This window comes from Oculina patagonica, chromosome 4 (genome assembly GCF_052425735.1).
Source record: "Oculina patagonica isolate OP01 chromosome 4, crgOcupat, whole genome shotgun sequence".
Taxonomy (NCBI): Eukaryota; Metazoa; Cnidaria; class Anthozoa; order Scleractinia; family Oculinidae; genus Oculina; species Oculina patagonica.
This window is the reverse complement of record NC_135761.1, coordinates 15,981,452-16,008,509: the sequence shown is the minus strand read 5'-3', so window position 1 is coordinate 16,008,509 and position 27,058 is coordinate 15,981,452. Positions and strand designations below refer to the sequence as shown.

General features: G+C 38.9%; 1 long non-coding RNA gene and 1 pseudogene across 2 annotated transcripts in view; both read right to left on the bottom strand.

The window, feature by feature from the left end:
* Window positions 1-2,806: 2,806 nt before the first annotated feature.
* Window positions 2,807-27,058, bottom strand: part of LOC144649739 (uncharacterized) — a 29,054-nt pseudogene continuing 4,802 nt past the window's right edge. Inside the window, exons 5-19 of the transcript XR_013569933.1 lie at window positions 26,463-26,582; window positions 26,069-26,165; window positions 25,475-25,693; window positions 24,860-25,236; window positions 24,140-24,307; window positions 23,870-23,980; window positions 23,047-23,163; window positions 22,873-22,963; window positions 19,568-19,946; window positions 12,611-12,733; window positions 11,788-11,910; window positions 11,547-11,669; window positions 4,134-4,256; window positions 3,601-3,978; window positions 2,807-3,177 (exon numbers count right to left, since the gene is read on the bottom strand). The product of XR_013569933.1 is annotated as an uncharacterized LOC144649739 (transcript). The remainder of the gene's footprint in view (window positions 3,178-3,600; window positions 3,979-4,133; window positions 4,257-11,546; window positions 11,670-11,787; window positions 11,911-12,610; window positions 12,734-19,567; window positions 19,947-22,872; window positions 22,964-23,046; window positions 23,164-23,869; window positions 23,981-24,139; window positions 24,308-24,859; window positions 25,237-25,474; window positions 25,694-26,068; window positions 26,166-26,462; window positions 26,583-27,058) is intronic.
* LOC144649812 (uncharacterized) lies at window positions 6,315-10,560 on the bottom strand. Its single transcript, XR_013569949.1, has 3 exons — window positions 10,360-10,560; window positions 7,564-7,611; window positions 6,315-6,492 (listed from the first exon to the last, which is right to left on the bottom strand). It is a non-coding gene; the product is annotated as an uncharacterized LOC144649812 (long non-coding RNA).

Here is a 27,058-nt window from a genome sequence, read left to right as displayed (position 1 = left end):
AAACTTTACCTCGTATTTTGTATTTAAGTCATTCGAATTTTGACCAATTTTTTCTTTACAGTGCAAACAAAAACCTTCAAAAATAAAAGATGTACATGGATAAATGTAAATCAAGTTACGCGACTAAATCAAAATGCGTTTGTTTGGCCGCTTTGCAGTATTACACTGTCCCGGCCTTTGCCATACACTGAAATCGAATTTCATGCTTTTACGACTCTCAGAGATCTTAAGTTCTTCTTACAGCTAGAAAAATCATAAAATGGTTACATTGATATGGAAGTGATGATTCGCGAAATTTGTACATCATGATAAACAGTCTTCGCTCCTGTGTATGGTAGCTCGATAATAATTGCCTAGTTTCCAGCGTTCAAAATTAAAGGTCATCATTATATTGACGTGAGCATTTACACCCGTTTTTAGAAAAATCTGTCACTAAGTGCTTACAGTACAATGGAGTAACAGTCACTATTTCAAGTGCTTTTATTGCAAAATCTGTTTCAAGAGTCATCATCAAAATGGTGAAAAATCTGAAAGAAAACGATGTGAAGTTCTTCAACCCTTGTTGTAATGAACATGCTTTTTGTAAATCGTCACGCAATCTTGTCCAAATGTTTCTGCTTTTACGGACAATACGGAAGAAGTAACATCAACTCCTGTACATACTTTAAATTTTGTGAAGCATATAACATTTATGACTGTTTCGTTTTCATCCATAATCATCCACGATGCCCCTAGCTTGCTATAAGCATTTTAAATTAAACTCCCGAACACAAACCTCTAACCAATTTTAACCGGCTTACGAAAACCGCGCAATCTGTATCACTATGCCATACGGCATTAGACTCATGTCACCCTTGGTGACCTATTTTTACCTCATGGTATCATGAGGTATAGTGAGGGTTGAATGTCACTCCATTCCCATTAAACAATTAATGTATGCATTAAATCCGCATTAAAGGTGAATTAAACACGTTTTCCCCTGTATCCCTTACTAGGTTTTGTTTTGTTCACATAGTCGTGCCATTGTCTTATGCTCATATATGTGGGGATGGGAGGGCGGGGGGAGGGGGGGGGGGGAGCAAACGCGACAGTACAGCGGACATGTTTTCAAAATGGCGCCTGTTGTGTCGAGCCCGACAGTAAAATTGTCAAGGCGGAATTCTGTTCCTCTCGCTACATCTTTAATCAAAATACACTTTTGAAGTCCTCAAGAACCAACAGAAAATGTGCTAAAGAATGCTCGAGTGAAAAAATGCGACTCTTCCAATGCGAACGAAGCATAATGGCAAAGATTGTGGCTGGCGAAGAAGATGGACAAATTGTTACATTATTGATTAGGAAGGACGTGTTGACGGCAATCCTTGATGGTGGTATTAATAACTCAATTGGAGAAGGTGAGATTACTAAGAAACTGCTCATGCTAGAAAATTTGAAACTGAAGTAAAATGTGCAATCACAAATTGTTTCTGAAATTAACTTTTAACAGAACTGATTGTAAAACTACTTTAACGAAGCTAAGTTTCTTATTTCACCTCGTGCCGAAAGAAACTATCATTATCAATTGCATCGTCTGAAGTCGATAGTTTTGTTATGAGGAGTTTGTTGCCTAGCTGTTTTAGTTCGAAGTACGATGTGCCATGACAGATTGTTTCTGAACTTATTAATTAAGTTTTAGCAGAATCTCATGTAGAAGTAATTTAGTCAAGCTAAGTTTGTAGCTTCACCTCGGAACCGAAAGAAACTAACATTGTCAATTAAATTGACTGATTTCGATAGTTTTGTCGTCAGGAGTTGAGTTGCCCAGCTGTTCTAGTTCAATATGCGATGACACATTGTTTCAAAAATTAACTTTTTGCAAAGTTTCGAGTAGAACTACTTATAATTAAACGAAGTTAAGTTTATAGTTTCGCCACGGGACCGAAAAAAATACCATTGTTAATTCTGTTGACTTATGAGAAGTTAAGTTGCCTAGCTGCTCCAGTTCGATGAGAGATTGTTTCTAAAATTCAGTTTAGCAGAATTCAAGGAAAAAAAACTAATTCATTGAAACTTTAATGAGTTCAACCTTGAGACCGAAAGGAACTAAATGACATTGTCAGTTGTATTGGTTGGAGTCGATTGTTTTGTTATGAGGAGCTGTTTCATTTTTGCTTACTTAGGACAGACTTTTGCAGGTTTCATATAGGTGACACTTTGCACAGACTTATAACTACGAAAAATGATTAATCTTCTTCCAGGATCATAAAGCTAGACTACGATTAATCCTTCATTTCTCTCCGCGACATGATTCTCTCGCGCGATGGCTCAATACTATAACGTCGTTCCCAGGGTCTCCCCTCCCCCCCCCCCCCCCCCCCCCTAGAGCAAGAACTGTGTGCTGGGGGAATCCCTGGGAACGAGGCGAGTTCTGCTAATCAGTCACAAATGAGCAACTACTTATTGTATACATTTGAACTGAGAGTAAATTGACGCGCTCCCCGAATCATTGCAGAATAACTCAAACACCTTACAAATGGAACACCCCAGTCTTAGTTCGAAAAGAGGCAAATGTTCATAGAATAATTACCACATAACATGAGGTGGCTCGAAGGAGACTTTGATTGGGATTATCCTGTCTGTAAAACAGGAACAGTGAACACTCTGATTTCGTAAAAAGCCTTTTTTTATAAAAAAAAGAAAAAAAAAAGCACTCAATCTTACTGAGAAATCGACGCCTAAAACACCAACGTAAATTACCGCCTTATTAATTATCGCTAAAGAAAAAAGATCAATGCCAAGCATACAGTGAGACAGACAGACAAGAAGATTGAACACCAACACCTTTTATTGTTTCCTGATAACTCATACAATAAAGTGACTTGTTCAGGTAAACTCAGTTACATGCCCCATCACCGTACAAGAGTACTCGGCTCTAGATCTTAACTGGTTTGATTTTCATCTCAGCTCGTTTAGCGGAGTAGTAGGCGCCTTTCCAGTGATTCCAGATCACACCTTCATAGGCAGTAGAGTGTTTGCCGTGATGATAGAGACCATTCAGATTGGAGTCGAGACATCTATTGTACCACCAGGCTCCCTTGCCGTAATACGTGGCGCAGTTGCGAGACCAATTATCGTTGTCGCGATCTTTTGTGGAGAACGCAGCACCACGATGATGGGCAAGTGAGTCACCAGCAGTTCCTACAAAATCACAAAAAAAGAGAGATCATTACACAATGACGATGCCGAGACAAAATTGATGACATGGCAAAACAAACGCGAATGTTTGCAGAGTAATACTGAATAAATTTCCATATAGAAAATAAGATTGTGGAAAATACACACTACATATCTCTTAAATATGGCCAAGTCTAATCACTTACTATGAAATATTTTTTTCTCGAAAAGTGCTAAAATGTTTTCTCGTTTAGCGAAACGTTTCGTGAATAATCCCTTCATCACGAACAAAGTGCTATACAGCAACTTATTATTTTTAAGTCTAATCACTTGCCTCTTTTGTTTTGTTATTAGAGCAAGATTCAGCTGATCTTTACAAACAGTAAAATACCTTTATTTCTTAATGGGAGGGTTTTTTGAGAGTAGGGGTAGTTTCAAAATACATACCAGAGTATGTTCCAAGACTCAGCTTGTATTTGCTCCTCTCACTAGCAACACCAAAGAAACTGTACTCGGCGTAAGCTGTATTTCCACTCGTGTCTTCAAGGTCCACTCGCAGCCTACTTCGTTCTTTTGTCAGGCGGTGAATCTTGTCCAGTCCGAGCCAAAATTCACCGTTCAGATTTCCAAAGCCTCGTTTGTAGTCATTCCAGCCGCGGTAGAAATCAACCGAGCCATCCAGTCTCTTCTGGAACACTGTCCATCCCCCACCGGTTGTGCTTTGGTCACAGAATACATCAAAGGTACCGGCATTGTCAGGGTCGATCGTATAAACACCGCTTTTTCGCTTACCAGCTTTGTAGGCCTCAGCGCAGTTCTTGTAAACTGAAAACGCAAAACGCATATCATGATATATTTTGTGATAATCTGTTTTCAAATTGTGACTTTGTTATCTTAGTGTAATTTATGTGATTTATTGTTAATGAGGTAAGTTAATTACGTTGAAACAAAGATCCGACAAAAGTATTCTTGATAGTTACCTGAGCATTTTTTTCCATCTCCAGCATATCCATCTTTACAAGTGCACTTGTAAGATCCTTTTGTATTTTGACACACAGCATTAGCATCACAGTCATGTGACTTCGTAGCACATTCATTTACATCTAAAACAACAGAAATATAAGTTATTTGATATATATACATTTCGCCGATAAAAGGTTAAAAATAAAACTTAAGGTAAAAGCTGTTAAAATTGATGCTAAACGTTTTCGATCTGTTCGATCATCATCAGAGTGAAAAAATCTGCATACGCTCATCGTTCTTATAGTTCAGATAACACCAGTTATGTAATACCTGTTCCCATTGGGAACAAGGTGAGGTCCAGTGATTGCACTTGTTTAGTTCAGGGCGGTAGCGTGCAATGTAGAATGCTTCTTTTATTCTTCTTTTTAACCATGAGTGGGCAGTGGTTAAAACATTCCACGTGAACTTGTGATTAGGGTGTTTTCTGATGTGCTTGGCTGGCTCGGACTGCTTATTGACATCTGAATGTCAAAGCAATTTTTCTGAATGCCTAAGCAATTTTTAAGCAAACTGTAACTGTATCAGTTTTGGAGGTTTTCTTTTGGTATTTTGACACACAGCATTCTCATTACAGCTATAGGACTTTATAGTACATTCGTATACATCTAAAACAATAAAAAACATTTATTATATGACACGTACGGACCCGCGCGAAGTTTTCTTGGAAAACCATATGAAAAAAGTCCGGTATGAAAGCCGGACGCCTCGATCTGACAGGGCCGAAAAAAGTCGTACGGCCCTACTAGAAAAGCGTATGGTCCCGCTACTGCCGCGAGATGCCGGATTTGGAAACATTTGATTCAACAGCTTTGAATTTAAAATGAGCAATAGTTAACTGAACTATTTACCGAAGTGGAGGTCGCTAGTGGGAGAAATTTACCGAGCCGCGAAGTGGCGAGGTAAATATATATAATAAAACAGTAAGATAATATAGCCCAAAAGGATGATTTTTTTGACCAAATGCGCGCGAAATGGGGTGCGGCGTCCGGCTCTCCCACTCAGTCAATAAGTACATAATGTTTGCCTAAGCATTTAATCCACTGTTGTACATACATTGTCGTTTCAAATTTAACGTGATCATGACATAAAAGGACTAATATATAGATTTAGGCAAGCCTAAAAGCGGAGCTCCCCGGTTATATGCCCTTTACATTTTTTTTAGAATGATTTTTTATTCGTGTTATTTTCTTTATATATGTTATGTATTGTTTTTCACCATGAACAACAGCACCAAATAAAAGTAAAAATAGTTGATCAATCAAAAGAGGATGATCATCTAGCAGTTTGTGCATAACCTCCCAAAGATATATAAACTCTCAAAGAGAAACTAAAAGTTGAAGAAAGCGTTGCTCTAGAAAATATCCATACACCCACCATAACTGGTATGTTATAGCTGTACATAACATACAACTGGAAAGTTTTGCATGTAGCTTGTCCCACCCCCCCCCCCCTCAAACGGGGGCCCTATTGGAACAGTGACAGTATTATTTCCCGATACTATAAATAACAACAAATAACTAATCTGTGAGACACACCCACAAAACAAAACAGCTGTGTTTAATGTTTTATTATTTCATGACTGAGTTCGGTTTTGGTGAAGTAAAAATTTGCCTATGAACAACATATATTATATCAGTTATTATTGTATTGCAACATGTGAGATTAATTTAGAGATTGATGAACTGTGTATCTCATTATCATGATTACTGTTCTTCACAGTGTGGGCACTGGGAATTAAATGTTTGGGTAGGTAAAGCCTGCTGTTGAGCCAAGTGGCTCATCAGGCTGGAGCGTAACCAGGTTTCTGCAGCATTATTAAGCGGCTAGGAGTATTTCTACTCCCCCTGGATGGGATGCTAGTCCATCGCAGGGTTAACCCCCCCCCCCTCCCCCCAGCAGTAAATAAGCCGGTACCCATTTATACACCTGGGTGAAGAGAAGAACTATGAGAGTAAAGTGTCTTGCCTAAGAACGCAACGTAGTGCCCGGGCCAGGTCTCGAACCCGGACCGCTCGATCCGGAGTCCAGCACAATAACCATTAGGTCACCAAACCTCCCACAAATGTTTGGGTAGCCGGATGATTTTTATATTGTGTTGTCAGAGATCCCTTAAGAAATACGTACATACTAGATGAGCCTTATCTGGCTCTATTTCATTAACTTTAAAATTACACCTGACCACATAAATTGTATTTCACACAGAGTACATAAGTATTAGTTGTACATGCAATGAAGAAATAATATATTCTGATTGTTCATTTATCTCTCTCTCTGTGTCTGCAACTCTCTGTGGAAATTTTGCTACTCGTGTTAACCCTGAAAAAGGGAAAATAACAGATACCATTTTGTTGATGATCATTGACATCAAATGAATATTTATAATTTTCATTGAATTTATTCAGAACATTATACAGATACATAAAAAAGAGAGTTATTTTTCCAATTTTTGCATGGGCCAGGGAATGTGTTGGGGTATACATGTATGTTTAGAACCAAAAAGTCCTTTCAGAGTGAGTGTGTCAGCAAAACCTTTTTTTACCTACTGAAGACACTAATAGTGCTATCAAAAAGACCCGACACATGGCGAGGCTTTGATGAATGTTTTGGGGTGTGAAACACCGGCTTAATTCAAGAGTTCCCTACAAAATGATGTGTCTTTTGAGACTCTTATAATTATTTATCTCTGACAGGTGCTGTTGAAAGTACTGTGATTAAGTCCAGGAAAGCTTACATATTCTCCCTAAAACTTTTATCAGGGATGTAGCTAAGAAAACACTTAGCCGGTTCATCAACAAGCCCAGCTGGCTTTTCTGGCCTAAACAGCTCTAAAATTTTACTAAGTCTTTGTGTTCACGTAAAATTTCAGCTGAGTTTAAGTTCTATTTCTACATTTGCCTGGTACCACAACAAGACAATTTATGTTAAGTTAGGGCCTGAGCTTATTAGCTATTAAGGTTTAATTAAGGTATTAACAAAAGGAATTCAAACACAACAGGTCAATTTGCACTTCTCCCACAGAATCATTACAAGTATTCCGGTATTTTGTCGGGTCAGGTAGCAGATCTTGTTGGTTCTTTGCCCTCATACCCCTCCTCCACGGTGGGGGAGGGGTGCATTGTATGAACAACGAAAACATTTTACTTGAACAATAAAAACATTTTATGTACATGTGCTGTTACATATAAATTGTGTATATTAAATTCCTCAATTGAACGAGGATTTTAGGGAAATATACAATGTAAACTTACCAAAGGGTTAAAACGCATACCATTTTTCACACCCAAAAGTTTTACACTCGAAAAACAAGTTTCATGCACTAATGTGTCATGGAGCTTCTTTAATATCTAGCTAAAGAAAGGTATAAGCTGACACTTATGTAATGATTACCTGCATCCCCAATTTCACTAACTGCACCCCTTGACTGTTTTCCCTGCACTGAAAACAAAATTTATACATATCAAAAACCTGTAAAATTCTTAACTTGCATCCTGGCAAAAAGTATGGAAATCCTAACTGCAAGTTTTAGAAAGACAACAGATTTACCAAAATAAATGATAACTTCAAACTGCATCTTACACCCTCCATAAATACTTCTCACTGAAATTGACCTCAAAAAACTTGTTGTACATGTAAATAAATAATACATGTATGTATTATTTACTTTTAATTATATAATCCTCGAGTCGCAGACAGGCCCATTTTGAACTTATTTTTTTCACGATCAAAAACTAATCCTACTTCTCTTGTAGAAAAAAAAATTGGCAAAAATATTTGATTTAGTCACTGCTTTAAGTTGGAAAACTTTGAAAGGCTTAAAGAATTGTACGAGTCATGTGCAACCTTCCAGAAAGCAATGCTCATAGCCATAGGGCTAAAAAAGTACCCTCTGATTATCTGGGGCAAGTAGATTTTTCTGTCAAGCAATTAATTTTTCGTGCCTGTTTGCGTAATTTAGGTTAAAAGGCCCAGGCAAGTCGTCTACATGTAAATTATACAGTCACAAGTTTACTAAGAAACATAATCATGCACAGTCCTAGGCAAGCAAAATTTGAGAGCTGCTTGTTAACCACAGGGCAATCTGGAATTTATTTTTTTCCAAGCCCTTATCCTACATTATAACTTCAGGATCAGCTTGGTTGTTATAACTTAAGAAAATGTCATGATCTTTCGCAAAACATTTTAGAATCTGTGCAATATTCTTTTATGTACCATATTTATTCGATTAAACGCCACGGCGTTTATTTAATTTTTCGTGATTCGAGTGCGGCGTTTATTAGAGGAAAGCGTTTATACGAGGGCGGCGTTCATTTAAAATTCAATTTATTTCTTGTAAACAATAGTATGGTAACTGAACATTTAAATTTAAAAAAAAAAAAACAGAAACATGTTTTAGTGCATGCCTGAAAAGTCAATTTCAATACCTTAAAACCTTGTTACAATCAAGAAAAATATTTTTTTTGGCCTGCTCAAGCTTGATTATTACTGCATTTGCGTTCCGAGTCTGTTATTCGAATGAATGCTGCATCATCATGATGCAGCGTTTATTTGAGGGCGACGTTTATTAATATTTCTGTTCTAATATGTAGCGCTCATTCGAGGGAGGCGTTTTTAAAATCGATTAAATACGGTAAGTTATAAAAATATGAAAAAACTAATCAATTTATTCTGAGAAAGGCTGTAAAATCAGATAAGAAATACAAAACTTTCACAAAACGTTTTCACTCATAACATTCATATGATAAAAATATAAAAACTAAAATAAGGAAGACTACGCAAAGTTCTCAGTGAAAAATAACAGAGGTCATGGAGAAACTATATTTCGCTAAGACTCTCAGCTAGCAATGTCCCCTATACAGTATGGGGCCCAGTTCTCGGCCGGGTCCAGTTCTCGGCCACTTTGTGTTCAACGCGTTTTTTCACGCCTCAGTTGAATTAAAACAAAAAGTTATTTACATCCAGCGATAGATTTACATTTGCGATAGACTGATTCTTGTGCTCTAAGTATCGTTAGTTTGATCCTTCAACACGCTATAGAAAGCTCACACGTCGAGTTTACGCGGAGGTAGGTTAATTTGTTTTCCCGAAATCTTGTTTGTTTACGGCTCCTTGAAATTCTTGGATGCAGTTAAATTCGTATTTTATCCGAAAGCCCCAACCAAAAGAGCTAATTTTTTGCATGTGAAACGTAAAATAATTCAGCTTTCTGCTTAAGTTAACTTTTCGTTGATTCTTTGTATTTTGTTGGTCTTAATTTACTTCGGAATTTTTCCGTGCGACTTTTGCGTATTTGCCAGTTCTCGGCCACCCTGCTCGCTATCACAGCTTAGCGCTTGGTTTTTAATATAATTTCATCTACTGCAGCCAGAATAAAAGAAAGAAATGTTTTAAAAATAAAGTTCAATTAAATCTCTAAGTTTTGAGCTAACTCTTGTCTTGTTTATTATTTGTACAACACCTAACTCTTTCAAGACCCTTCCACTGCAAAGTAAACCATCTAAATGCATTGGTCACACAACACAATTCTGCGGTTTTGCAAGAACCTGCAAAAAGCCTCATAAAAATAATTTGCGATCGATATAACATAAATAAGTTTACAGAGTGATTTTATGACTGTGAAAATTAATTGAGCCTTTTTATACGGAAATTACGCATAAGCTTTTTGGTGGCCGAGAACTGGGCCCACAAAAGGAGATTTTATTTTTATTATTGTTCGGGATAATTAATTATTGACCGGTCGATAGCTTTACACCAAAAAGCTGAATAATGTAGAAAGCTCTGGGAGAAATTTCAAGTTTCTTTGGTTATTCTGAGAAAAGAAATACTAGTTTACGTCTATAGTGGCCGAGAACTGGGCCCCATACTGTATTGCATCTGACTCGACCACATTCTTACAAATTTTCATGTAAATTTTGTTCTCTACTTGTTCTGTACTCTTTCCAACTTTCAAATTAACGCGGATAGGAAAAACCAGAAGTAAGGTATGCTTTGAATACAACTCGTGTTTAAGACAAAACGAATTTCAGTTCATTAAGTCTATGTCCTTGTTTGACATACCGGTACACGACTGAGAGCTAGAACCCAGCTTCGTTTAAAAATGATGTACAGTGTATTAGGTTGAATGCTGGTTAATCTAAATACCAAAGACTTTTCTAATCTGTTAAAAAATGAACATCAATAGCTCACCTTGTTTTCGTAAAGGAATGTTGTCTTTGACCGTCTTTGCTTCAAACTCACCAAGAAGCTTGGAAGATTTTCCATTTCGATCGGCCACAATCTTTACTCCTCTACTAACTATGGTTGTCATCGCGCGTGAAACGAGGAATATATCCAGAAATAATGTATCTGTAATAAACTGTCTTTAAAACTGAGTTCTTCGTGTGCTTTTCAATCGAGGAGTCTTCATGCTTAGAAGTGAACTCATACGTACGCTTGGTAAATCGGCATGCTGTGAGATTGTTTCCTGACTTTTCACACAGCGGACTTCCTCAAGTTAGTCTCCCCTTCATGTAATTCTAACATTGTCAACAAGAGATAAGAATGATTTTTTTTCCTCGCGTTTAAAACTTCCTACTATATAAAGCTTAGCTGAGTAGAAATCGTTTTTAAAAAACTTTTTTGCTAAGGCCTTGATAGTAATGATTTTTCCCGCCAAAAGACGCGGGTTGCCACCGGAGCCTAGCTCGTTCCCAGGCCTAATCCGTGCGTACGGACGTACGTACGCGACAACCAAAATTTCTCGGTTCGATAGGATACCATTTGCCCTGTCTGTTCCCTTGTACCCGCATGTTACCAATGGAGCTACGCTACGCGCCTTCGGCGCGTGGAGCTCCGCTATAATTAAAAAAGGACGCGATTTTTTTTTACCCACAATTCTGGAATAAGAATGGTTTGTACAGAATGCTAGGAATAATTCGGATTGCCTGCATTAAAAAACGCCCATGTTGTCGAGATGATATGCGCGTTCCCAGCACGAGTAAACATTGCGTAACAAATATGGCGGCCGACGAAGAGGCTGTCATTGCAGCCATTGGCGCAGCAATTTTTCTACTCAATAAAGAGGGGGAAGAAAGAATGGAGAATGTAGTGGATTTACCGAATGTTCTGGCACTGCTATTGACAAAGGAGAGAAATCACATCCTTCGAATAACGGGCTATGCCGTTCTCCATCTTGCAGATCTTGGATTTTCATTCGCAACATTCTGTTCATTCTGTTCCTGTAAGTAGAACTGCCGAAATGGCGTTTTGTTCATTCCGGAATTGGAATAGGGAATAGAAAAACGCCCCCATTTCACATTCTGGCCATTCTCATTCCAGAATTGTCAGTGAATAAAAAACGCGCCCTAAGATCAATGCATTTTGTACATAGTTACCAGTGCATTTGCGGCCAACTCCAGCATATCCAGCTTTACAAGAGCACTTGTAAGATCCCTTGGTATTGTGACACACAGCATTAGCATCACAGCTATGGGACTTGGTCGTGCATTCATTTATATCTAAAACAAAAATATCAAGTAAGTAGACGTCCCTTGAAATAAAACGCCAGGTATGGTGCTTTGCTTGATATTCTTCACAGTTATTGCATTCAGTCGACATGTAACATTAAATAATTACCAGTGCAGTTCTTTCCATCTCCAGTATATCCATGTTTACACGTGCAGTTATGGCCTCCCTTGGTGTTATTGCAAACAGCATTAACATCACAACTGTGCGAGTTGGTTTGGCATTCGTTTACATCTGCAAAAAAGGAAATAAGTTGAATTCAGTTACAAATAAAATGTTGCAATTAAGACAAAATCCATTAGGAAATCGACTAATACTAATTTTAATAGTTGGACAAAAAAAGTGACGCTAAAGTTGTGAGTAATTATTCGTGATAACACCAACAGCAATTTCTTATCAGAACCTGAGAAAATGAATTTCAAAGTTCACAAGAACCATGTAAACTATAAGTAAAATCTCACGTGTAGTTATTTTGTAATATCGTTAAATTAAGCGATTCAAGAATTCAGTGGAACTTCGATTTTTTTTTTATGTGTGGTGTTGTTAGAAAGGATTTCTTTTGGTGAAAAGATATTTGAAACGATAACACAAACGTTTGCAATACTCAAAGCCCTGGTGGATTCCGTCTTATTTCATATCCTACGAGTGGATCCTGAAGCCCGATGTATTCGTGTGTTCTGGAAGCAGTGTTGGTGTCTAAAAATGTGGACATTGAAGCGCGTTGTAGAGAAACATATACATGATCCGTCCAATAATTGTTTGGAATAAATACTTTTTCAAAGATAAAAAATCTCTAAGTGACGATCTTAAGGCATGGTAACCTCTGATTGCCTAAAAAATGATAAAGTAATATTATTAATGTATCACTCAGAATGGTTTTGAGAATTGTAGCGATTAATTAAGTCTAATTATGGAATATTAAAGTGATAGTTACCAAAACATTTTCTTCCATTTCCGTGGTAACCAGCTTTGCAAGTACAGTTGTATGATCCAACAATATTCTGACAGATTGCGTTAGCGTCGCAGCTGTGGTGGCCAGTAGCACACTCGTCTATAACTAAAAAGTAAAACATGTGCTAGTTAATTTGTATTACACACCTGATTCCCTTATCATAATACATGTAATTAAACACAAAAGTGATAACAGGGTCCAAGCTTGACTGATTGAAGTCGCTTTGTTTTAAATTCCCAGCGCATAGCTTGCTTGCTCTCCGGCATGGCAGATTTTGTATCATATCACCGTTAGCTGTAAAAGGCCCATTCAGCGACCAAATTTTCAGACATACGGTCAAAACTGTACGTAGTCTGATACAAGTTACCCGAAAAAAAGTGTATGTATTTACGGATGCTACTAAAAGTGGTAACGGGGAACCAGGAACGACCGGGAACCGGGAACCGGGAACGAGTGTACAGCGGTAATCCGTATAAGAGTTCAAAATGGCGGACGAAAAACACAGAAACGGGGTAATGCATCCATGTTAGATCCACCAAGCGTCCCGAACATCTAATTTACATAACATTACTTGACAGACATGCGTGTTATCATTTTACCCCAAGTTACCCATGATTTTCTCTGTTTACCCACAATTACCCCAAGTTACCCGCGTTTTACCCTGTTTACCCTCATTTACCCCAAATTACCCACGTTTCACCCTGTTTACCCTCATTTAACCCAAGTTACCCACGTTTCACCCTGTTTACCCTCATTTACCCCACGTTTCACCCTGTTTACCCTCATTTACCCCACGTTTCACCCTGTTTACCCTCATTTACCCCAAGTTACCCGCGTTTCACCCTGTTTACCCGCATTTAACCCAATTTACCCACATTTGACTCTGTTTACCCTCATTTACCCCAAGTTACCCACGTTTCACCCTGCTTACCCTCATTTACCCCAAGTTACCCACGTTTCACCCTGTTTACCCTCATTTACCCCAAGTTACCCACGTTTAAACCTGTTTACCTTCATTTACCCCAAGTTACCCACGTTTTACCCTGTTTACCTTCATTTACCCCAAGTTACCCGCGTTTCAACCTGTTTGCACTCATTTACCCCAAGTTACCCACGTTTCACTCTGTTTACCCTCATTTACCCCAATTTACCCGCGTTTTACCCTGTTTACCTTCATTTACCCCAAGTTACCCGCGTTTGAACCTGTTTGCCCTCATTGACCCCAAGTTACCCACGTTTCACCCTATTTACCCTCATTTACTCCAAGTTACCCGCGTTTTACCCTGTTTACCTTCATTTACCCCAAGTTACCCGCGTTTGAACCTGTTTGCCCTCATTGACCCCAAGTTACCCACGTTTCACCCTATTTACCCTCATTTACTCCAAGTTACCCACGTTTCACCCTGTTTACCCTCATTTACCCCAATTTACCCGCGTTTTACCTTGTTTACCTTCATTTACCCCAAGTTACCCGCGTTTGAACCTGTTTGCCCTCATTTACCCAAAGTTACCCGCGTTTCACCCTATTTACCCTCATTTACTCCAAGTTACCCGCGTTTTACCCTGTTTACCCTCATTTACCCCAATTTACCCGCGTTTTACCCTGTTTACCTTCATTAACCCCAAGTTAGCCGCGTTTCAACCTGTTTGCCCTCATTTACCCCAAGTTACCCACGTTTTACCCTGTTTACCTTTATTTACCCCAAGTTACCCGCGTTTCACCCTGTTTACCCTCATTTACCCCAAGTTACCCGGGTTTTACCCTGTTTACCCTCATTTACCCCAAGTTACCCACGTTTCACCCTGCTTACCCTCATTTAACCCAAGTTACCCACGTTTTACCCTGTTTACCCTCATTTAACCCAAGTTACCCACGTTTTACCCTGTTTACCCTCATTTACCCCAAGTTACCCACGTTTCACCCTGTTTACCCTCATTTACCCCAAGTTACACATGTTTCACCCTGTTTACCCTCATTTATCCCAAGTTACCCACGTTTCACCCTGTTTACCCTCATTTAACCCAAGTTACCCACGTTTCACCCTGTTTACCCTTATTTACCCCAAGTTACAAACGTTTCACTCTGTTTACCCTCATTTACTACAAGTTACAAACGTTTCACTCTGTTTACCCTCATTTACTACAAGTTACCCACGTTTCACCCTGTTTACCCTCATTTACTACAGGGTGAAATGTGGGTAAATTGGGGTAAACGAAGGTAAACAGGGCGAAATGTAGGTAACTTGGGGTAAATGAGGGTAAACAGGGTAATACATGGGTAACTTGGGGTAAATGAGGGTAAACAGGGTAAAACATGGGTAACTTGGGGTAAATGAGGGTAAACAGGGTAAAACATGGGTAACTTGGGGTAAATGAGGGTAAACAGGGTAAAACATGGGTAACTTGGGGTAAATGAGGGTAAACAGGGTAAAACATGGGTAACTTGGGGTAAATGAGGGTAAACGGGGTAAAACGTGGGTAACTTGGCTTAAATGAGGGTAAACGGGGTAAAACGTGGCTGACTTGGGGTAAATGAGAGTAAACAGGGTGAAACGTGGGTAACTTGTTGTAAATGAAGGCAAACAGGTTGAAACGCGGGTAACTTGGGGTAAATGAAGGTAAACAGGGTGAAACGTGGGTAACTTGGGGTAAATGAAGGCAAACAGGTTGAAACGCGGGTAACTTGGGGTAAATGAGAGTAAACAGGGTGAAACGTGGGTAACTTGGGGTAAATGAGGGCAAACAGGTTGAAACGCGGGTAACTTGGGGTAAATGAAGGTAAAGAGGGTAAAACGTGGGTAACTTGGGGTAAATGAGGGTTAACAGGGTGAAACGTGGGTAACTTGGGGTAAATGAAGGTAAATAGGGTGAAACGTGGGTAACTTGGGGTAAATGAGGGTTAACAGGGTGAAACGTGGGTAAATTGGGTTAAATGAGGGTAAACAGGGTGAAACATGTGTAACTTGGGGTAAATGAAGGCAAACAGGGTGAAACGTGGGTAACTTGGGGTAAATGAGGGTAAACAGGGTAAAACATGGGTAACTTGGGGTAAATGAAGGTAAACAGGATAAAACGCGGGTAACGTGGGGTAAATGAGGGTAAACAGGGTGAAACATGTGTAACTTGGGGTAAATGAAGGTAAACAGGGTGAAACGTGGGTACCTTGGGGTAAATGAGGGTAAACAGGGTAAAACGCGGGTAACTTGGGGTAAATCAGGGTAAACAGGGTGAAACATGTGTAACTTGGGGTAAATGAGGGAAAACAGGGTGAAACGTGGGTAACTTGGGGTAAATGAGGGTAAACAGGGTAAAACGTGGGTAACTTGGGGTAAAGAGAGTAAACAGGGTAAAACATGGGTAACTTGGGGTAAATGAGGGTAAACAGGGTAAAACGTGGGTAACTTGGGGTAAATGAGGGTAAACAGGGTAAAACATGGGTAACTTGGGGTAAATGAGGGTAAACAGGGTGAAGCGTGGGTAACTTGGGATAAATGAGGGTAAACAGGGTAAAACGTGGGTAACTTGGGGTAAATGAGGGTAAACAGGGTAAAACGTGGGTAACTTGGGGTAAATGAGGGTAAACAGGGTAAAACATGGGTAACTTGGGGTAAATGAGGGTAAACAGGGTGAAGCGTGGGTAACTTGGGGTAAATGAGGGTAAACAGGGTAAAACATGGGTAACCTGGTGTAAATGATAACACGCATGTCTGTCAAGTAATGTTATGTAAATTAGATGTTCGGGACGCTTGGTGGATCTAACATGGATGCTTTACCAGAAACGGAGTAAAATGTAGCTTACCGATGAAGGTAAATGCTTAGTGTAACCAGTCCAGATTATCCCAATATATTAGGACAGGGCCATCTGGCCTTTCAGCCAATGGGAAGGTCCGAAGCCGGCTTTGAGTTCTCCGATCGTGGCGGACGAACGCAGACATTTGCGAACTTGTGGACGTGCCGAGGTGTATAAGAAGAATTCGAATGTTTATTTCTTTCTAGAAGGAATCTTTCAACAAGGCCAGTGTTCGAATCCACATTTACACACAACGCAACGCAAAGGACGGCTGTGGGAGCAAGGAGCTTGCACGCTGATCAATAGCTTCGAAATACCTCATTTCGAAAATCAAATTATGTTTATTGAAATGCAGTCGAATAGTAGGGTAAGTCATAATATGCTGTATTTTCCACTACAGTTGCGGGATTGGTTTCATTTGACAGGATGGAACCTATGTGTTGCGTAACATTAGCAGATATATATTGGCTTGGTTTGTTATCCGATCGATCATACGTTCGTAAATTGTTGCGTGCTAGTCATATTTATGTATTGCCCACTCTCGTTAACAAAGTTCCCAAGTAAATTTATCTCTTGACTTAAAAACAATTCTTTTTTCTGGCATTTGTAGGTTGTTAGATAGTAATATGAATGGTGACTTTTATTTTGCTTTTGAACCAAACAATTTTTGTAGGCAACACTGAATATTTGTAGCATTTCCAAAATGCTATTCAGTATAATACAGTGTACATCGTATCATTGTCCCTGAAAATCACTTTTTCTTTGCACACATGGTATTGCATAAAAGGAAAAATTTAAATTTAACATGTGCTTTTAATGCTGTACTGTAAATTATAATTGTAGTTCTCCAGGGGTGTATAATTACACTGATTTACTTTTTGCAACATCCACCGAGTGTTAGGATGGACATTGAAATAAAAGACAACCTTGTAATGTTGTGAATATTAATTTTCTGTATATGTCATTCCCCAACTGCATGCATTCATTCTGAATTCATATCATTGCGAAAAAAATAAAACTGGTTGCATGCCATAAATAACAAACTGCTTACAAATGATGTGTTGTGCTGTCCTACTGATAATTTGTACAAATCACATAGTGTTTGGAATTCATTTACAGATTCACCAAAACAAACTATGACATAGAAATATACCGTAATGCAACACTGAGCTTTACAGGAGGCTGTCAAGAGGTGTGGGCTGGAAAGAACATCCCCCAGTCACTTGTACAAAACACAAAATGATCAGCAGATAGAATGAGAAGAAAATAATTTTAAATTTATTTTCATTTTACAGTAGGTAAACACTAGTCTTAATTTGTTGTCTGTCCTTTAGTCAACTGCCAGATCTGCAAAAATGAAATACAGCTATGATCAGTGTGCTGAAATATAACAGCATGCAATAAACTGGGGAACAGCCATCACCAAATAGTTATTTTCTTTTCATATTAAAATGGAACAAATCTTCATGCAAAGTCCAAGATACTATGCCATGTTTGAAAACCAATGATGAAGCACACAAAAGACACAATCTGTTGTGAGACGTACATGTGTATCGTGATTGCAATAGGGGTTACAGAATCACAGCTGTTGGTTAAGTCTGAGTGTGAGCCCAGTAGCCCATCAAGCCTGAGCTTACCTTGGTTTCCATAATCAATTATAGCATTAGCGACTGGTGGTTTGGGGAGAGGTGTTAGAAATTTTCAGAAATTAATGCATGGACTCATTTGGAGTTTTGTCTTTTCTATTACTGGCCACAAGGTAAAATTGACATTGTAAAAGTATTTCAACAAGCAAATTGGTGATTTCCAAGTGAGGAATTGTGCTTGAACTTTGTGTTAACTAAGCATTCTTTAAGATTCAATGTGGTTCACAATTGCACTTGCCATAGTATAAATTGCCAAACTGTCTCAATAATTTCTTATACACAGTTGCATGTTCTGCTGACATGAGGTTTACAACCTAGGCCTTGTGACAGAAGTTCTCTATTTCCTTTATCATGAAATAAATACTCAAACAAATTTCCTGCAATTTTCATAATTATTGTTGCTTAATGATATCAGCATGCATTTTAGATGCACGGCGGATGGAAGTTCGGTTAATCCACCAGAATGGAAAATTCCACATTCGATTATTTTCGTAATGTTAGTCTTCAGCCTTCGGCATTTCGTCGGCGCAATTTATACTCAGTGCGCCACGAGCCCAGGTAAAGAAAAGAACTGACTGCCTATAAAGACATTTTGGTTGTTCGTGGAACAGTTGATTTGGTACGCGTAGTATTGCTGTGTCATGATCATCGAACTTTTAAAAAAGTCTACCAAAAATCCAGGTTGTCTACCTTGCCCAGATTGCACACGATGAAACTTACAACTCCAGGAAAATATTAATGATTCTTCACCTACCTTGCAACTCGTCCCAAAATTCCGCCTAAACAGCACCTTTGTGAGTCCTTTATAGCGAACAAAAGCACACGAAAAGTAGATTTGCTCCGACAATCGAATTCGAACACTAGTTCCCAGTCCCTTTTCTGTGTTTTCGTCCGCCATTTTGAATTCTTTTACGGATATATTACCGCGGTACACTCGTTCCCAGACTCCGGTTCCCGGTTCCCGGTCGTTCCCGGTTCCCGGTCGTTCCCGGTTCCCGGTCGTTCCCGGTTCCCCGCTCCCCGTTACCACTTTTAGTAGCATCCATGTATTTACTGTGTTACCTTATTGTTACTTATTTTTGCGGGACTCAATTTTCGCGATTTGCAGTGGAAAATTAAAATAAGTTGGACCAATTTTGAGACTAACTGTTTGTTAATGTAGACCAGTATTTTGAAAATTTTCGCGACATTTAGTCCCGCGAAATATGGCCGTTCCATTTTCACGAAATTGAGTGCCCGCGAAAGTAAGTAACAATAAGGTATTTTAAACACGGCTAGTCCATAAAAAGAAATAAAACGCTAGTTTTCACAAAGAACGTGAAACTAGTACAGAAATAAAATGAAACACTGAACACTGACAACAGTATACGCAACTCGAATACGATAACAAGGTAATCAATTTTACATCCTGACCAGCAAAATTCAGTAGATTCAGTCATTCAGTTCCACCCGCCTAAGCTTTCCGTAAAGGTACTAAGCAGTTTATTAGATAGAATGTCTTACCTTTGAAACAAGTAAAATTGTAGCAGTTGTTGCATGACACGTCATTCCAAGTGTACCCTTCCTTTGCACCAAGAGTGTGCACGCAGTCTTGGTTCTTGAGATTATTTGGTTGCTTTGAAGCCCAGAACCTAAACCTACTTATTTCCCTGTTGGTCCACACAAATGACCCTTCTACGCTGCGATCGTTCAGCCCTATCCAGGACCTCTCTCCGTTATGACGGTGCTGAATATAAACGTTTTCTTCTTGGTTGTGAACGGTCACCAGATGAGAGCCCATCGTTGAACAGTTTGACACTGCAGCCAGCCATGAAGCGCACACAGAGCTTGTAAAGTAACAATAACCATTGAAATAACGTACCCCATCCAGGCTGGCATATCTCTGCATGTGTAGGAATAATTGTAGTTAATCTTAACTATCTAAAAGTCATCGTACTTCATCGTTTCAAGTGGATGGTAAAGGGTAATTTGTAAGCCATGAATTAACTTAGCCTACGAGAGTTCATTGGCATAGTCACAGGGGCGTAGCCAGCTTTTTGAAGGGCTGGGGGTTTTGGGGTCCGCCGGGGAAGGTTCCGAGATTGAGACGCTAGGAAATACCCTCTCCATCCTTATTTTTGGTCGCTCTGTATGTATTTCGACAGCTCCTAAATTTTAATATTTCATTTTCTATTTCATCTTTAAAGTGCATTACCTTAAATTTGTGTCTATTGTACATTAAAAATACGAGTAGGCTCAAAAATTTGTAGGCCCGGGCCTACGGGTCTATAGGCTAGCTACGCCCCTGGGCATAGATATTTTTTGCAGTGTGAAGTAAAATGACTGCTTTATTGTCCTAGTGAAAAGTGTTCTTGTAATGAAAATAAGAGTTATGACTGTTATTTACTGTACTTGATAATAAGTATCGGTAATTCCCCAAAATCGTCACTCGGGTCAGAACTAACTACACATTTATTTTCGGTGGAAACGGTAATTTCAACCTCACCGACTCAACCCATTCTCCCAGCCTCTTGGAAATAACAGTGTACTATTTAAAGACATGCCAGTTGAATCTATTGTCTTTGTTTTTATTTGGTGATTGCAGATATGATATATAACTTCAAGATGAATGAGTTTCGTCTAATTTACTCATTTTAAAACTCGTGACGTAAGCAGCGTGCATTATTTACCTACTAGAAGATGGTTTTCCATGTTCTATAAGAAAATAATGCACGCTTGAGGTCTATAAAAGCTGCTAGTGGATGCCCGAGCCGTCAGGCGAGGGCATTCAGCTGCTTTTCTAGACCTCAAAAGTGCATTATTTTCTTATAGGACATAGGAAAACCATCTTCTAGTGGGTTTAGAATATAGCATTAAAAAGATCACAGAACTTACAAGACTCGCGGCCGCTCACGGCATTTTACAAACGCACGCAACATTGGTAACCGTAAAAGTGAAAGTTTAGTTTATTCTTTTCTTTGGCGGCTTCTTTATAAATAAACCAAGATACCATTTCATTCATATTTCCTATTTATATAGTCCTTTCTCCAACTAGCAAAAGATTCTCACAAAGCCGACAAATCTAGTTGAAATATTTACGCATTCAAGTTTGGTTCAGCCTACTTCAATTGCATTCAAATGAAAAATTTTCATGCGTTCGTTTCGCAGCAAGTTTTTCAAATTCGCCTCTTACTCGATTTAAAAAGAACAAGGTGGAGTGTTCTGTCTTCAGATTGTGGCTAAAAAAGGTTTCTTACCTCAAAGCGTTTCTAGAGCCCGGCTTTTTTTGCTAAATAATTTCCAATCAATTTCGGGCAGTTCACGGCAAAATAGTGGCGTATACAACTCCAAAGGAAAACAACAAATTTCAACGATTCTTTCTTCATCTGTCGCTTCCTTTGACACTGTCTTACTTCCATTTAAGCAGGTAAAACGTTTCTGATAAAAGCTCGCTGCTTTAAAGCATCATTTAAACAACAAAACAAGAGAATAGATGCGAAGTCGACGAAGTCGTTCAGCGAAATTCGACAAACAATTCGCACATCCGGGGTACCGGGCTTCTATAGTTTTCAGCTATGTTCTATTAAAAATAATGCCCGCTAGAATTCCATCGCGCGTATACAGCGGCTATATTCTAAAACTCATTAGTAGAAACTCAGCTGTGTTCTATTGGAAATCCGCGAATCTTATTGGTTCTCCCACTGATTTCTATTCGCCGATAGAAAACAGTCGCGCGCTCACGTAGCTCTTTAAGCGGTAAATTTTCTTGATTTTTGTCGTCAAAGTGCACAATATTGTAGGTTTTGGACTGCAATCCTTTAGAGTTTCTGCGCCTCGTTGACTATTTGCTCATAGAAAACTTGGGCTCGTAGTCTAATTGTTTAATAAAGCACGCGCGTGACGTATGCAGCGTGCTTTATGGAGCTTTAATTTACAATCTTCGTCCACTGTCCAAAATCCACGCGCGCAATTGGTTAAAATAGATCACGTGATTTTGCTTTACCTGTCGTCAGCAAACTCAGACAGTGCAGTATTGACAATAATGCACAAAAATCGTGCATTATTGAAGGTGTCTTCAGCTTCAAGGCTTGTAGAAGTGGAGGAAAAATATATTCCTTAAATTATCAACGATCCAATACCAAACAAAATCAAAGAGGATAACAACTTGAAGCGCTTTCATGTTCAAAGGTAAACTGCAGCTTAATAAATACATTTTTGTGTGCGATTGACTTGCTTGTAGTTGCTTGATTGTGAAAGCCATCGACTTGCATTGAACAAGCTTCTCGCTAAGGCTGTATTTATGAACGACCACAGCTGATGAACGATTCTATGAACCATTTTAAGCTTTATTTCTGTACGGCTAATTTGTGATTTTTATATTTTTGATGTAATCCCGGGTAACTATGTACTACTACACTTCTTATTTTTAAACATTAAGTTTGTTGTTTGGAGTTCGTTAAGTCGATGATCGCTTGCAGTTCGATGCAGTGTACTCAGATTGTATATTAAAAGGGTTAGAGTCTGTCCGTTCGTGTTTTGTTGACAAATACACGCACTTGCTGGCCTCACAATGAACTCGAAATTTTCAATACTGCACGAGGCGTAGCCGAGTGCAGTATTGAAAATTTCTCGTTCATCGTGCGGCCAGCGCGTGCGTGTATTTGTCAACAAAACGCTCACAACAGTCTCTAACTCATAAATAATGAAGTCAAATTGACCAATCATAGCGCGCGCAATTACTCGGACATTTCATAAATATATATAAAAATAAATTAGTATCAGTATCAATTAAATTTCTTAGATAATGTAAAATAATAATTAAATCTTACCTGACAAAACAGTGTAAGTAATGGCCAGAGGGTCGTATTTTGCCTCAAATAATTCTTTGAAACATACACGGAATCCGGTCTTGTTAATATACTGTACAATGAAAAACGATTAACGATTTAGTGTCTTATCATTACATTTAGAATTATAGGCAAAAAACAAGTTGTTTATCCTACCTCGACCCAAGCAGTTATTCCATTATGAACTGGACTTAAATTTCCTCCTTTTGATGAATGATCAGCAGAAACAAACACGTATGGAGTTCCGTTGTAAAAGTTAGCGAAGTTTACGTCCTTTAGAATGAAGAAAAAGCATGTTAAAGCAGATAGAAAACTTAGTACGCTCAGTAGCGCGATTTATTTATCAACGACACCATAAAGTTACAATAATACTTTGCAGCTTATTGTATTATTTCTTATTGTGTTTCTACAAAGACTGACAAGTAACATACATATCGAAAAAAACAGTCATAGATATATGGCCTAGCTCTCAGGGGTCTCGTGTAGCTTATTGGTATAATCCTATTGGATAAAGCCGGGATCTTGCTGACTGAATAATAAACTTTCTTAACCGATGTTTCCATTAGAATTCTTCTCTACTATAGGGCACAAAATGGAAATTGTGTAATCTGTTTGGCTAGGTTGCTCGACGTTCGTCAGCCATTAAACAGTTTTATTCATTTTAAAATTACTCGGTTTAGATTTGATTAAATATTGTCTAATTGTGGAAGTCATCCGCATTTAAACTCTATCAATCTGCACAAGATAATTTCCTGCAGACTGAATGTCAGGTTCACACTTCTTCGTTGACTGGGGAGGCTAGTTTTGTCACTTTGTAATCAGACTGCACTGTAGAGTACAAATATCGCGGGATATGACAGAAACGGGTATTTTAAGAACAAATGTACCAAAACTAACTTATCGAAACGTGGTCTTAATTAAAACTATAAATATAACAAATGAACATAAAAAAGTAGTTCAAAATAAGTTGACAACTAACCTTACAGAAGGCGTTATTATGATCACCATGAGGAGGTTTGTTGTTCGCAAAGTAGATCGAGTTATGTTCAGAAAAAGGAGGCTTGTGAAGATACGTGAACGCCAACCAATTCTAATAAAAAAATACGTGTTAGCCAGTTGAACAATCGGTAATTCCTCAATGTCATGCCAAACAGAGATTGTAAGGGAAACAGTACTTCGAGCACATAATATTTATTAATTAAAGGTTAACAGATAGTAAATATGTTAGTCATTTTTGTCAGACACTTGCCACAGAGATATCTTGGTGGGATCCTGCGTAGTTTTGCAATTCTCTCAAACAAACTTTACAAGACGACTGCGTGACATCTTCAATCCAAACACTGGCAGCATCACGCTTTAGTCCGGAATGGTGGTGCTCAGCAGTCACAAACACTGAAGGTTTGACTGAAAACTTTCCCTGGAAAAAACACAAGAAACAAGCAGTTGTTCAAATTAAAAAGGTTTTAGAACATGCTAATTCAAATAACTGTCTGGTTCAAGAAATATTGCCTTTGCGTTATGTGACTTCACTAACCATGAAAGGGAAAAATCACTAAGTTGGCCTCGAGAAGTCTCGCCTAATGTGTTTTCGCGCATTGTATGCCAGGCTTTTTTTGTGTCACTCCAAAAGCCAACCAGGCCGGCCAACCTAACCAAGCTAGCCAAACTACTCGGTCAGTCCGTCAGCCAGCCAGCTAGCCAACCAGCCAGCCAGCCAGTCAGTCAGTCAGTCAGTCAGTCAGTCAGTCAGTCAGTCAGTCAGTCAGTCAGTCAGTAAGGCAGTCAGTCAGTCAGTCGGTCAGTCAGTCAGTCAGTCAGTTAGTTTGCTAGCCAGCTAGTCAGTCAGTCAGTCAGTCAGTCAGTCAGTCAGTCAGTCAAAAAAAAAAAAAAAAAAGAGTCAGTCAGTCAGTCAGTCAGTCAATGAATTTATCAATGAACTAAACTAACAACGTAAAAAACTGCGACTTACTGATGGAAAGTTCACAGCTGTACAAGTCGTTCCAGTCCACCACTGTGACATTCGCACTTTCCCAGTAACACCACCCACCGGAGCCCCCTGGTATGCCATCCACTCAACAGTCAAGTTAGCATTTGACTTTCGCTCGTTAAAGCCTGCCGCCATCACACACGCAGTGAATCGATCGTAATTCATATTTTCAACCCAAGACACAGCGGCATCGTGTACGTATGATCTGTCACTGGTGTCCACATGATTGACTGTAATCTGCACTTCAATAGGTTTGTCAGGATAGAACACGTATGGCTTGAAACGAATTACTTCACAGTGAGAGTACCCCAGTGATGGAATGTGTGGCATGTGACGGCGGCCCCGCTGGAAAGGAAATCCTAAAAGCCAATAACAACGAAAAAAGTATACACATGTAAACATTTGTGCTTTACTATGGTACCAAAACTCGATCTGCTCCTTCAATAGAAAATAAAACACCGTTAATCTCGGGTATATTTGGCATTGCACAGCTCAATATTCATTCTTAAATTAAACAACCTCGACGGACGAGCAAAAATAATAAAATGCATTTTGTTTGTTTTGCAAAACGTAAAATGCTTAAAAAACATTCGTCACCTTCACAGCTACCAGGATGTTGCACGGTGAAGTTCAGTTTTTGTAGACACATTTCCTGTTTATACAAACACTCATTGTCGTATGTTGTGCCATTTGATGAGCAGACGGGTTCGTGGTAGGATGGACAACTGTCCACGCACACGCAGCGAGCATCGAAAGGACCAAAGGCCTTACACAGGCCGTGATAATGGCATGTCACATCCAGGCAAGGATCCAGGTCTGGTATGAAGAAAGCAAAATTAAAACGTTTAGTCCAATTGTTACCAAGAGGTGAAAGCCAGTGTTATTCTTTAAAATGTTTTCGACTGTATTTTCTCGATGAAGTATATACTGTATGTCATAGTATTACTCTTTGCCAGAACAAAACATTTAATAAACGAGGGAGACGATAAGTAAAATTGCTTTCGAAAAACTGTCTGAGAGTATTTCCAAACTTTGTGTCAGAAATATAGATCTGATTTGATAGACGTGGCTTTCATACAAGGGCATGGGGGTATTTCATTACTGTAAAGTGGAGCGAGAACCAGTTAACATTTTGATTTCCCATCCTCCCTAACTTAAAAGTTCCAGGGGTTTTCTTTACTAATCACCTACCTCCGATCACCATGTAGTCGACTGTAATGGTATCCTTATTCTTGCCTTTACTGTTGTAGTTTCTCACACAAACTTTCATATCTTTTCTGGATGAGTGCTTGTAAGGAAATGTGATAAATACATTAGTAAGATCATACCATACGTCGGTATAAAAAAAAAAATTCTACCAGAAAACCGAGTCCACAACAAAGTTTTTTGCACAGGTCAGGAGGGTATATTAAGTCTAAGTTGTGACGGAATGATTCAATTCCACCAAAGTTTTCTTTTTGTGAGCAAAAGATTCACTTTAGTGAACTTTACTGAAAATAGCACAAATTGGCGTGAGTTGGAACAGGGACATCGTATTAATGACTTCTCCTGGTCATGCACTCCTAGACGCGTATAAACTGCTTACCTCAATCCAGGCTGTAACGGCATTGCATTGAGATGAAAAAGAGTAGTTATTGTTGTAACTGTACTTTGACGTCACTACCACCACAGGAGGAGCAAAAAACGGATCAGTGAAGTTTATTGTCTGAAATGGGAGAGTATTTGTGTAAGAATGTCAACTTATGATACCTGATCACTCGTATCACTTTCATGCTGATCCAGAGCAAGCTAGTCCAATTTTTAGTTTTACTCGCATTTTTAACGTTTGTGGGAATCTGAAAATTCCAATAGGCCCTTTTTCTCCACAGAAATTAAGGTTTAGGAGTGAATTCCATGGTTTTTTACAAGTTATCTCAAACAAACAAACAAACAAATAAACAAAAAAACAAAAACTAGTGAACATAAGTTGGAGCAAGTTTAACTTTTCAATCTTGGTACAATAGTATGAGGTAACCATGCGAACAAATGTAATTTACAGTGGCGGGCAAATAAATTGGTAGCTGTCGCCTTCAGCATCGTGTTCTTGCAAAAAATATCAGTCGTGAAGATGTGTAACTTTTGAAAAAAGGATGACGCGGCACTGAAAACTCTTATATAAAAACTAATTATTTGCAGTATAAT